Source organism: Lathamus discolor, chromosome 2 (genome assembly GCF_037157495.1).
Source record: "Lathamus discolor isolate bLatDis1 chromosome 2, bLatDis1.hap1, whole genome shotgun sequence".
Lineage (NCBI taxonomy): Eukaryota > Metazoa > Chordata > Aves > Psittaciformes > Psittacidae > Lathamus > Lathamus discolor.
The window spans coordinates 136,651,143-136,663,466 of NC_088885.1; the positions used below are offsets into that span (position 1 = coordinate 136,651,143).

The 12,324-nt window shown below is 41.5% G+C and overlaps 1 long non-coding RNA gene across 1 annotated transcript in view; it reads left to right on the forward strand.

The window, feature by feature from the left end:
* The window catches only part of LOC136009416 (uncharacterized), a 105,910-nt gene that overhangs the window by 13,609 nt on the left and 79,977 nt on the right, over positions 1-12,324 (forward strand). Inside the window, exon 2 of the long non-coding RNA XR_010610550.1 lies at positions 3,607-3,678. This is a non-coding gene — a long non-coding RNA (uncharacterized LOC136009416). The remainder of the gene's footprint in view (positions 1-3,606; positions 3,679-12,324) is intronic.

The window sequence follows — 12,324 nt, forward strand, 5'->3', positions numbered from 1 at the left end:
GTAGGTTACTAATCATACCTAGAGGGAGGCAGTTGCTCACTCTCAACAGTTGCAGAAATCACTGTGAAAGAAGAGATGAGTACCTTTTGGGTAGGAACCAAGAAGGAGATGAAACTAGAATCTTTGATGATTTCTTTTATAAATTGCTCCCCTGCTCTCTTCCACTTTCTTGGTCATTCAAAGGCTCCTCTGTTTCCCTAAGTGCCGGATGGTGAGTTCAACACGCAGGGTTTCATTCACAGCAGGATACCTGAAGGACAATAGTTAGCTTATTTTAATTTGATTTTGTGGGTAACTTATGCATTGACTTCTCCAGTTCCTCTCCATACTCTCCAAATTGATCCATTCTTATATTACTGTAGTTTTGCAGCTTCCAGACTGTTTCCATTAAATGCTGAAAAGCACATTAATGAGCACAGATTCATGAATGTTGTGCCCTGTTTCTGGATTACCTCTTCTACCCACCCTGTGTCCAAGGCACTCACAGAAACTGACTTCATGGTTCTGAGGACCAGACAAATCTGGGTGGGAAACAGGTTGATTAAATGAAAAAAAACAAACAAAACCCCAACCCTAAACCCCAAACCAGTCCTCCCAGAAATCCAAAGCAGAGCACAAATTCAGTAACACTGAAACTGTTCTGTGACCTTTCACAGGTGGGAGTTGAGGAATTAAGGAAACCTTAGAAAACTGAGGTCATGTCTGCTCAGCCTAGACATTAAAGATCCTGTGGTGCTTTACATACTAGGGGAGGATTTGCCCCCATGTCCTAACCAAAATGTTAACTTTTCCCCAGAGCAAAGGAGCATACCATACTCTGATGGGAGGCTCTTCTCCATCCTGGAATTGTCTGCATTTTGATGATGCAGCTTGTGCCTTTGTGTAAACACACACATAAATGTGTACAAAAGGACTTGGGTATTGCAGGGGGCTTTGTACATGAAAGCAGGATTCCCATGTTTGCACAGGGTGTGAACAGGCTTATGACCATGCCTTCTGAAGTATTTTGGTCTCCTTTTTTAGATAATCTTCATCATTTATAATTAATATAAGGGGATGGCTGGCAGTGCAAGCAACAACATATAACAGCTGTTGGGCTTTAATTGAGCAAACATTCTTGTTTTACACGAGAGAGTCCTTTTGACTTCATCAGAACTGTAAGCAGTATCAGTAATATTTATCAATATTATATTCAAGTTGGGAAGCTCATTTAGGTTAGAAAAAGAGTTTGCAAATATACAGTTAAACTTGCAAGAATATTTGCAGAGCATAACTTTGATTTATCATTAATGTTTGCCAAGTTCTGTGCTAATGGGTCAGAATTTGTCTCTCCTATTTCCTAATTTAAAAAATCCCTACACAATTTTATTTCATCTTTTAAAGCACTTTGACTCCAGGGATCCGAATAGCTTGGACTTCTATGCTAAGTTATACCAGAGAATAATTTTTGTTACACTGTAGCATAGACTTTGAATAGTTGCTGTTTCAACAGAAAAATAAAAACTATCCACTTAATGTGTAATTAATAGTTTGGCATTTCCCTAAGGCTTTACCCAGGACCCTTTCTGTTTCTGTTTTGTATTACTGAACTCCCTTGCTAAATATTTCCAGATCATATAGATTTAGATAAGACATGTTCCAGAACTTATAACATTTTTTATTTTGACTTTTACAGTATTTATTAGTGTAATGAAAATAATACTTTGACAAGTCCTGAAATAAATGGTAATATTCACCCCTGGATAGCTAAGTAAGTGAAATGTTCGGTGGCTGTAGTCCATGGGTTATTTAACCACGCTTGAATTAGAGACATAAAAAGTATGACAAAAATTTTCTGCAGATTCCTTAAAAACCTTTGACCCTCTCCTTTGACCAAGGCCATGATCCTGTAGTTAGAGTAGCACGGGAGGACACTGGCAGACATGAGAACTGTCACTGAAATCCATGGCGCTCTCCCAGGGGTGCAAGGAGACTGCGGGATTAGGACTGAACCTACTAACGTGGACCTTTTGAGTGCTGTTGTGGCATTCTCTGGGGCTACTCTTACTGGCTTCTATGCATAAAAAAAAGGTGTATGAAGATGATTTGGTGAGAAACCTGTAACTTGGAAATGGAATAGCTGTGAAAATATCAGAAATCCAAAGATGTCAGAGAGCCAGTTATGATAAATTGATATGAACGCTTCCATTTCTAGAGATAATTTCACCCACATTCACCAATAGGTATGAAATTATTGAGTCTCCTTTTATACTTAATACTATATAAATTTGCACTACTTCTGATGAGCTTAGAAAGGTCCATTTCTGTGTAACAGATTGTGTGGTTAAGGCCTGTAAAACCTTAAAGGCAACATTTGTCATCTTTGTTAAGCTTTTAGCACACTTTTGAGACTATTCAAAAAGAGCCTTTGGAATCTAGGCTGGAGCTCGGGATGTGTGTGCGTACCAAAAGAAGGGCTTTGTAGAGCTCTGGCCAAAATGAGCACATTCTCTCCTTTATGGGGCAGATCTCAACTTACAGCTCCCTAGACTATCTTCACACCACAGTTCTTTTCCCTGTGGGTGCAAGTCAAGTGGTCTTTACCTCCACTCCCTTTTGTCACCCATACAAGTTTACAAGGTAACATTTAAAACTAGAAACACCATTTGGAAACCAAGAACTGATGAGTTTCAGTTTGGCAATATAAATAAGTGGTTTTCAGCATCTCCCAAACCAAGTACTTATTTTTCTAAATGAAAAGAATTCCTTCATTTTTAATCCCAGACAAAATTATTTTTTCAAACAAGATTAAAACTCATTTATGAGTTTATGCTGTTTCCAAAGTTCTGTTGTTTGATATATTTATTATTTGTCTAAAATATGTCAGAGTTGCACCAGATTTGCTATACAATGCCTTCACCTCAGCAAGGCTTAAGGCCATAAGGGTGCTATCCTAACAAAAAACACTTAAAGTATTTTAAGTAACTTAAAAGTATTTTTCTTCTCTTGGTCCTTCCAGAATAAACCCTACTGAATGTACCTTCAACTTTTCATTTCCTAGGGGAATGACCAGTTTTTCATTAACATATTCACATGGTTGGGTGTGATTTTTTTAATGGGAAGTTTCATAACTGGAAGAAATTCCCTCCTTCCTATCTTTTCCCAACATAGACTTTCATGTGTACGTAAAGGGTATGTATCTGACTGCACAAACACATGCATAAGTTTGAGACTCATTTGATATTAATTCTGAGCACACATTATTTCTTCAATATATGGAAGAGCAATCAGTTCCTTGTTCGGTTTCACAGACATTTTCAGACAACATCTGGGAACGATCATAGCATCTGTGATTGGAAAACCCATGTTTTACTCTATCTTTCCTATAAGAATGTCAAACTTCATGTGTTGGTCCACACATTACCTTGACTCTTTCAACATAACTTATCTTCCCAACAGCTCTACAGAACTGTGTTTCTTTGCAAAAGCCATGCACCTTGCAAACTAATTGGATCCGAGTGTAATGAATCCGAAAAGAAATTAGCCAGCTCTCAAGTCTATCGTCCACCAGTGTATATGCAGAACATCCAAACCTTTTTCTTTCTTCTGGTTATTTTTTATTTACAGGTACCATCATGTGATCAACATCAGTGGTGATGCATGAAGTACATTCCTTGATGTTTAAGAAGCTAAGTGGTGGTAAGTCATACTTACCTGTTCATGTGTATGAAAATGTTTTTAAGGTTACATGAATTCAGTTCTTTATCTCTGAGATAGTTTTGAATTTTCGAGATACTTTTCTAATTTTCTAGGTCCTACCTATTTTTGTTTCTTGCTGGTTGGAAATATTTATATCTGCACTAGGGCCTAAGATATGCTGCGGCTTCTGCTTCCCTGATGGTCTTATTACTTAAGGGTAAGCAGCATTTAGGTGGGCAACTATCCTAGCTGGGCTGGTGCAAGTGAGTTCTGCTTGTTTAGGTTTATCCATGTGGAATTAGCATTCTGTTGATGCAAGGACTTGTAGATTTTCCATAACTTGTCAGAGTTACACCAAAAGAAGGTCTTGATTGTTCATTTTGGTCAAGAACAGGAAGATCACAGATGACCAAAAGAATTGGCTTCTCATCCATGAAACAACTCATTCAGTTGAGCTCTGTGAATACGGAGAGGAGAAGGGAAGGACAGACCAACAAATCCACGTTTACTTAGAACTGGTAACAACAGAGCTTGAGATAGTTGTTGTCTAACTGAGGAAATATGATTTAGGGCTCCTCCAACTGCAGATTTCCTTGGGGTCTGGAGTCCTTTTTCCAACAGCCTTTTCACAAGCCTTGCCCTAAGTCCAAGTCCATTGGCTCTGGCTTTGGAGAATAGCTGAGGGCAGAGTAAAGACATATTAGGAGTCAAGAAATCAGAATCCTTGTTTAAGATTGCATTTTGTGTTTCTGCCTCTTCCATTTATTCATGTTGCAGGCATCTTCAAGGGCATGGCAATACTTTATGGTACACACTAACAGATGAGTTGAAGTGAGTCTTACAAAGAAGGGGTCTGTGCAGTGTTCAAACAACAGCCAATTAGACATTCTCTATAGGAATAATTCAGCAGAAAGATTGAAACAGATCTGGAGGCAGCCATAACTGAAGAACACGTGCAGAATAATACAGATGAGCAAGTGGAACCTTTCAGGTCTTTCAGGCTTGCTCTAGGCATGCTGGCACTGCCCGTTTTATTTGGCAAGCCATCATGTTTGCAAATGAGCTTGGGAAAGAACATATCACAGTAAAAATCTGAAAACACTTGAACAACCATGGTTTACCCTTGTGTTCTTTTCCCTGACATCCTGAAGCTTGACTGAAATCTCTGAGTAAAAAAAGGTGTTATCTGCGCATGGAAAAAGCCAGCAATGTGTCACAGAATCATGTGAGGGGCTCAAGGGGAGAAAATAGAGCCTTTGCTGAATGCTTAGCTACTTTTTCCCAAGTGAAAATACAATGGCTTCTATGCTGATCACAATTATGCTGTTATAAATCTACTGATTTCTTCTGTGTTGCCTCGGATTTACAGCATTGTAACAGCCTCACAGTCTTTTTGGGTCTGCTACTGCCAAGGAATTGTATTTTCTCACCAAGGCACACTCAGGAGACTTCTCTCTGCATTGTCACCCAGCAAGTGGTCTACCTTCCAAAGACAACGCATGAAGGAAGATACAGCATGTTCAATTCCTGCTCTCATTAGTGAATATTCCTTATTTAGTCAAGGTTAGGAACAAAAATTTGTTTCTAACTGGTGTCCAAATGTGCTTTGCAACCTTCTATTTTGATTTTGAAGTTACCAGGCTAGTTTGTTGAAGTTTTTGACCAGTCTTTTGACATACAAACGCATTGGCTTTGATGTGAGGCATATCTGTATCAGAGCTCAATCACAGAACTGTAGGGCTGGAAGGGGTCACAGAGTGTGTGTGTGTGTCCCCACAATACCACAACAGGATTCCATGATAGCCATGTGTGTCTAGTTTATCCTTAAAGACCTGCACTGTCTTCCCCAATAGGTTGAGGCTCTGGTCCACTGCTCACTCTGATCACCTCACAGACTGATAACTCTTCCTGTCTTTCCCTGCACTGCTCTGAAATCTCTTTTAACTGAAAATAATTTTTTCATCCTTTCCTCTGTGGCCACAGAGAACAGTTCATCATCTCTGTCTCCAACAGCCTTTTTCATACTAGAAGACTGTTATCATGTGCTCTTTCAGTCTCCTCTTCTCTAGACTAAACAAACCCAGTTCCTTCAGTTTTTCCCTCATAGGTCATGTTTTCTAAACCTCTTAACATTCTTAGGTTCTTTTTTTTTCCTGTGTAAAAGAGAAGACAGTTGTTCTGGGAAAATGATTTCCCTAGCATGTGGCCATACTGGGTTTCTGCTGTCAGATGTTTTCTTCCTTCCTAGAGAGAGTGTTCCCCACATTTTGAGTTAATTCCAGCCTGAAGGTCTCATATTATCTATTGTTAGTCTCTGTGATCACTGTCACCACACTGTGTGGTATGGAAAAAGAAAGTAGAAAGGTGAGGAAGTCAGTAGGGTTAGTATGTGCCAATGTGTGCTATGTTGTACAGATGTACCATACAGAGGGCAGATTGATAGAGAAGTCTACACATTTCAGTGGTTTTCAGGAAGCCCATCTCTGAGAATCCCTTCTTAAAAAGGGAAGTAAAGTGGTACTCTTCTTGGGAAACCCTGGAGGATGGATGTGAGGAAGTCACCCTCTGACCTTTATGCCAGTGGCATTTCTAGAGGAAGAACTGGTCAGGCTTGGCTGAAGAGTCCAGAGTTAGCTTGACTCTCCTCTAACATGAACATGCTGAGTTCTATGTTCTACTGATTTTTGTACCCAAAGTTTGAACCCCTCTTTTCTCTGTTCCTCATTTTAATGAAGTGCACCAGAAAATGCAAGGGTGATGAAAAGCCTCTTGAAGCCCAGAATTTATTTTCATAAGCCAAGGGATCCCAGCCCTGAGATCCCTTAGTCCCATGGATAGTCAAAGTTATATTAGCATTTTCACATTTCCTTCCCGTGGGGGTGGGAGACTGAAAATTGTCTTCAAATATCTCCAAATCCATTATCATGTTTATTCATCATCACTTATTGCCCCTAATTTGATAGATCACATATTCCATCCTTTCTGACTCTGGCATTGCTGAGTGGCTGCATCCTGTTGATTCTGGCCTGCAGTATTTCTGTGACAATCACACAGCAATTACCCTAATGAGTAACATTTGCCACAGGCTTAAATGCTGATGGGAATACAAATCCTTACAGGTTCATCCTACAAATCTAGGGTTACCTTTTAATTAGCCCAATTAATTTCAGTTGAGCTTAAGTCCTGTTTACACTGGCCATGACAAAGGATTTCACCTCTGCGAGAGGACAGAGTTAAGCCTACCTCCAGCTGAGATGGCTTATGAAATGTTTTCACAAACCTGTGTGGAAAGCAACAAACTGTGTCAGAACCACATTTGCAAACTGCTTTCTCCTTCAGGGACTGGAGACCCAGTTCAGAAAAAGCTGGAAGAGCCACTCGTGTCATAGTTTATACTGTTAGAGCACAAAGCAAACGCTAACCAGTGGGGTGCAGCTACAAACCAGCCAAAGCCTGTTGGATGCTGTGTTAGCTGGGAATAAGGAAAGCACAGGCAGTGCCTATGCCCTGCCTGTGAACCGCAGTGGGAGGATTTGCCAAGAGAAGCCTGTGGGGCTCACCAGAAGTGAGCTGTGAAGGAGCCAGAAGAGAGGTACAGTTGTTTTTGCAAAAGGTCTAGCAGTGGATGTCCTTTGACCTTGATGGGAGATTGCATTTCATTGCCTTTGATACACTAATGCAAGAGGGAATTTACTCAAGGCTCTAGAGGTATTTCAGAAAGTCACCAAGGAGAAGCCCTTATAAATTCTTCAGTCCAGTCTGGAATACGTACGTGGACTGACTGCCTGGATCTCCGGATTGATCCCGAATTGTTGCTACTGTTCCCTTTTGCAACCTGGAGGGAAGTCACAGGCTTTTTGGACCAGGCTGTTCCTTCCAAGTAATTTGTATCTTCTGCTTTCCATGTTTGAATGATAAATACAGTCATACCCATGTAACATTATTGACAATAGGATCCTTCTGCAGAGATCCTTCTAACCTGACATTGCCTGATTATTTTTACCAATTTCTGGCACATTCAGAGAGTATTTACTTTCCCATTTTATATTTTTGCAGAGTGGAAATGCATTATCATCAGCCTGCAGTCTATGTGGCTAGTTAAATAATGTCATCCACAGTCACATACAAGAGTGGCCAGTTCAGAAGCTGCTAGCAGTTCTGCCACAAGCTGAGACATCACATCCTTCATTTTGTTACATTAAAGTGCAACCTGCTAAAAAAATCCACTTTTTCTTCCACCGCTGGTAGTATTAGAACTTGCCTGGTTCCTATTTTGGCAGCAGGAAGGATGACTTTTCGGACGGATGTGTAAAATAAAACACAGTTGCTGATGATAGCAAGGCCCTTTAGCTTTCTGCCATGAAGAATAGCTTCCAGAATCAAGAATAATGTGAAGTTTGCGTTCTGTATTCTTTACTGATCACTGGTGCAGGATGCTATGGTCTACCAGTTATTAGCACAGACCTTCAACAAATCACATAACTCTTTCAACCTTTCTCCTTTAACTGTGCAAATGAAAAAGTAACTGTAAATTTTGTTGACAATTACTTCTATATCTATTGGCAGGCAGTCAACTTAGGCTTGAACAACATGCGAACAATATGTGCAGCACAGCCAATGCCCATTAATTGTCTCTTTAGTTTCTCCTGTAACTTGCAAAGCACGTTTCTCCCAGGTGATCTGCTTCTCTAAACATTAGTACAAGCTTGTCTGGCACAGAATGCCAATAATTTATGAGTTAGATTCTGCTTTTCAGTAATATTTACAGTGTGCTCTGATGTAGAGCACATTAGATACTTTAAGTACAGATGAAAATGTAGGAAAAGTGCTTTTATTTTTTTTTTCAGTTACCTTCAAGAAGCCATTAAAAACTACTTTCTTGTTCTATGAGCTGTTTCATCAGCTGCCACATGCCTAGGGCCCGTTTTCCTCCTCAGTCCACATATATGTGCTCACCAGTGAATGGCACAAGGATACAGTGGAAGCAGCTTCTGGATACTTTCCTCTGTGGCATGGGACTGCTTTCTGGATTGCCTTGTCATCTTGACTCCTGCTGTACTGCTGTCCTGTTCAGTCATGGTTATTTTAGTTTCTGTAACTTCTCCAAGACCTCTCCCACGTTTCTGGGAAGGGCGCTGTGACAATAGGCAATAATAACTGCTTGGCTGCGATGGATAAGTTTCTAGTGGGAACAATTACCTTTCACTTTCTACTTCTGAACTAGTCTGTCAGTGCTGAATGCTTTATAACTCTTACTTAATGAGCGGTCTATTCTAAGCTGTCCCAAAGACTTAATATTAAGCAGAAGCTGTAGTGAGAGCTCCTCTTCTGTTCCAGAGGCACTGCTGAACATGCACCATTGTTTTATGTAGTGTTGTTACAGCTAAATCCAAGTTACACACAAAAGCAAACATACATGAACAAATATTACCTCTTTAACACTTTTTGTTCAATTTTATTGTACAGTTTAGTCACCAGAAATCCACTGAGGCTTGGAATACATTAGGCTATTCCAGTCTTGTTAAATGAAGGTTTAAAACCATTGTTTAGACATGGAGTTGAATTAAGTCTTCCTTACAATTTTAAGGTTCACTTGCAATCTCAGGCTCTTGGGTCTGGGGTTTGGAATCAGATTTGGCTGTTGTCTTTCAGCAGAGTCAGAAATTAATCTCATTTGCGGGTTGGGGAAACAAACCCCATTTGAGATATGTGCAGTGCATCATGTCCCTCATTAAGGAACCTGTGCTTCATCAATAATGCCCTTTCTAGCCCTTTAGCTGCTTCCTGCTACTTTGTTAGCAGCCTACTCCTTTCCAGCAGGCTTTGGAAGGTCTGCAGCAACATGTGGCTGCTTGCTGGTTTTCAGAAGGAAGGTATGGTAATGAACATTACAGAGACTCAAGTTAGACAAACAAAAAGGTTTCAAGGAAAACTGATGGCCAGCCTTTACCTAGTCCTACTTTTATTCTAATATGGCAGTAACTCTGTCTCTTCAGAGACTGCCACACTTGTATTCCTTGGTGTTGGTGGCAGAAGAGAGTATTGTCCACAAAGCGAAACGCACCCTGAAGTTCATTAAAAGGATTGTTGCCTGCTTCTTTGTGTTTCTAGCAATTTTGTAGTCTTAATGTCTGGATAATGCTGCACCAGGTACTGTATTGAACCTGTAGCTGCATCAGCTGACAAAAAGGGTTTTACCTTTCAAACTTAAATAATCTAGGTAAGCCTGTTTGAAGACCTGAGAACTTCAGGAAGGATGGATGGCTTGCTGCTGTGGTCAATATGTCCTTTTGTGCCTATATGCAGCTGTAACAGCAGACAGCTGGCTCTGTTGGTGGGATCAGTTAGTGCACAAACACAAATGTCAGGATTCCCAAATGCTCAAAAGCTTTTTTAGTATTATTTTTCTTGAATTCAGCAGCACCTGAATCACCTGTGTCTGTCCCTGCAGACAGGTTTTCTCTGCAATGTCCTAAAAGCTCATTTGTAAGCCCCTGAGCTGACACGGTCCCACCTTGCCATAGCTGCCAGAGCTTTCCCAGCCCTCCTTCTTGCCCTGCCTGGGATGCATGTGGTGTTGGACAACCTGCATAGCTTCTTCTGGGGGTGGTATCCTGGGCCATGCTGCCTCTCTACGCTGCATACCATCAAAGGCAGGGAGAAACATGCCTATGGCCACAGTCAACAATTTCAGTGTGAAATTGTCCTGCTCAAACTGGCACCAAAAAAGTGTCGCTTTCTAAAGGTGCCAGATTTTTACAGCTCCACATACTCTCATGGAATTCTTGCTGCTGAGCATCTTTGGGTATCAAATATGAAACATGGTTGAACAGAGTGATTCTCTGAATGGTTGTTTATTCCTCTATTATAGAATTTATTCCTGGTGGCAGGGATTAACCCCATTCACATCTCTAAAACAGGAAAATACATTGTATAATCATTTTTTCAGTGCTGATATTGGCTTAGATGAAGACCAGAGCCAGTAAAAACAGCCATTGCAGCCTTCAGATGAAATAACTGATATGCAGTAGCTTTCCCAGATGTACAGGCACGAGGAGGATGGCTGGATTCACATATTTTCTCACACATATCTGCTAATGGAGAAGTCCCACATCCCACTGTAAATGTAAATAACCAGTAATGTTATATAAAACTGTGGCTTTCCCTGGAGAGATTTTGCTTCATAAATTTTTGGCAGCTCAGGATGGATGTAATCTTGCTCCTATGTGCTAAGTAGAAACAGGGCCTATTGTTGTCAGACCGCTACACTGAAACCTTGAGCAATAAGGAATATCTTATTAATGGACACAGAAATATACTTCCCATGTATTCTGAGACTTAGAATTTAAAATGTGCCTGAATATCACCTTTGAATAAGGTACTGCCTCCTGCCTATATTGTATAACACAAAGCAGGGTTATTGCTTCACCAGAATACATGAGAGTAGTTACTGCAGAGGTGGCCTCTGAGGGCTGCATATCACAGGCTTGTTTTGGCCTTAGGAATCTGATTTAAGTGATGCTGCATGACGCCTTTTTCCAGCGATCTGAACATGACAAGGGTGTATTCTCCCTTTCTGCCTCTGACCTTGCTGGAGTTTGCCATAGAGGACATTTATCTGCCACTGTACATAAGACCATTGAAGGATTTCATGATGGCAATACGTTTAGTCTTTATAGAATCATAGAATCATAGAATAGTTAGGGTTGGAAAGGACCTCAAGATCATCTAGTTCCAACCCCCCTGCCATGGGCAGGGACACCTCACACTAAACCATCCCACACAAGGCTTCATCCAACCTGGCCTTGAACACTGCCAGGGATGGAGCACTCACAACCTCCCTGGGCAACCCATTCCAGTGCCTCACCACCCTAACAGGAAAGAATTTCCTCCTTATATCCAATCTAAACTTCCCCTGTTTAAGTTTTAACCCATTACCCCTTGTCCTGTCACTACAGTCCCTGATGAAGAGTCCCTCCCCAGCATCCGTATAGGCCCCCTTCAGATACTGGAAGGCTGCTATGAGGTCTCCACGCAGCCTTCTCTTCTCCAGGCTGATCAGCCCCAACTTTCTCAACCTATCTCCATACGGGAGGTGCTCCAGACCCCTGATCATCCTCGTGGCCCTCCTCTGGACTTGTTCCAGCAGTTCCATGTCCTTTTTATGCTGAAGACACCAGAACTGCACACAATACTCCAAGTGAGGTCTCACAAGAGCAGAGTAGAGGGGCAGGATCACCTCCTTCGACCTGCTGGTCACGCTCCTTTTGCTGCAGCCCAGGATACAGTTGGCTTTCTGGGCTGCGAGCGCACACTGCAGCCGGCTCATGTTCATTTTCTCAACGACCAGCACCCCCAGGTCCTTCTCCGCAGCGCTGCTCTGAATCTCTTCTCTGCCCAACTTGTAGCTGTGCCTGGGATTGCTCCGACCCCGGTGTAGGACCTTGCACTTGTTGTGGTTGAACTTCATAAGGTTGGCATCAGCCCACCTCACAAGCGTGTCAAGGTCCCTCTGGATGGCATCCCTTCCCTCCAGCATATCAACCGGACCACACAGCTTGGTGTCATCAGCAAACTTGCTGAGGGCGCACTCAATCCCACTGTCCATGTCAGCGACGAAGATGTTGAACAAGACCGGTCCCAGCA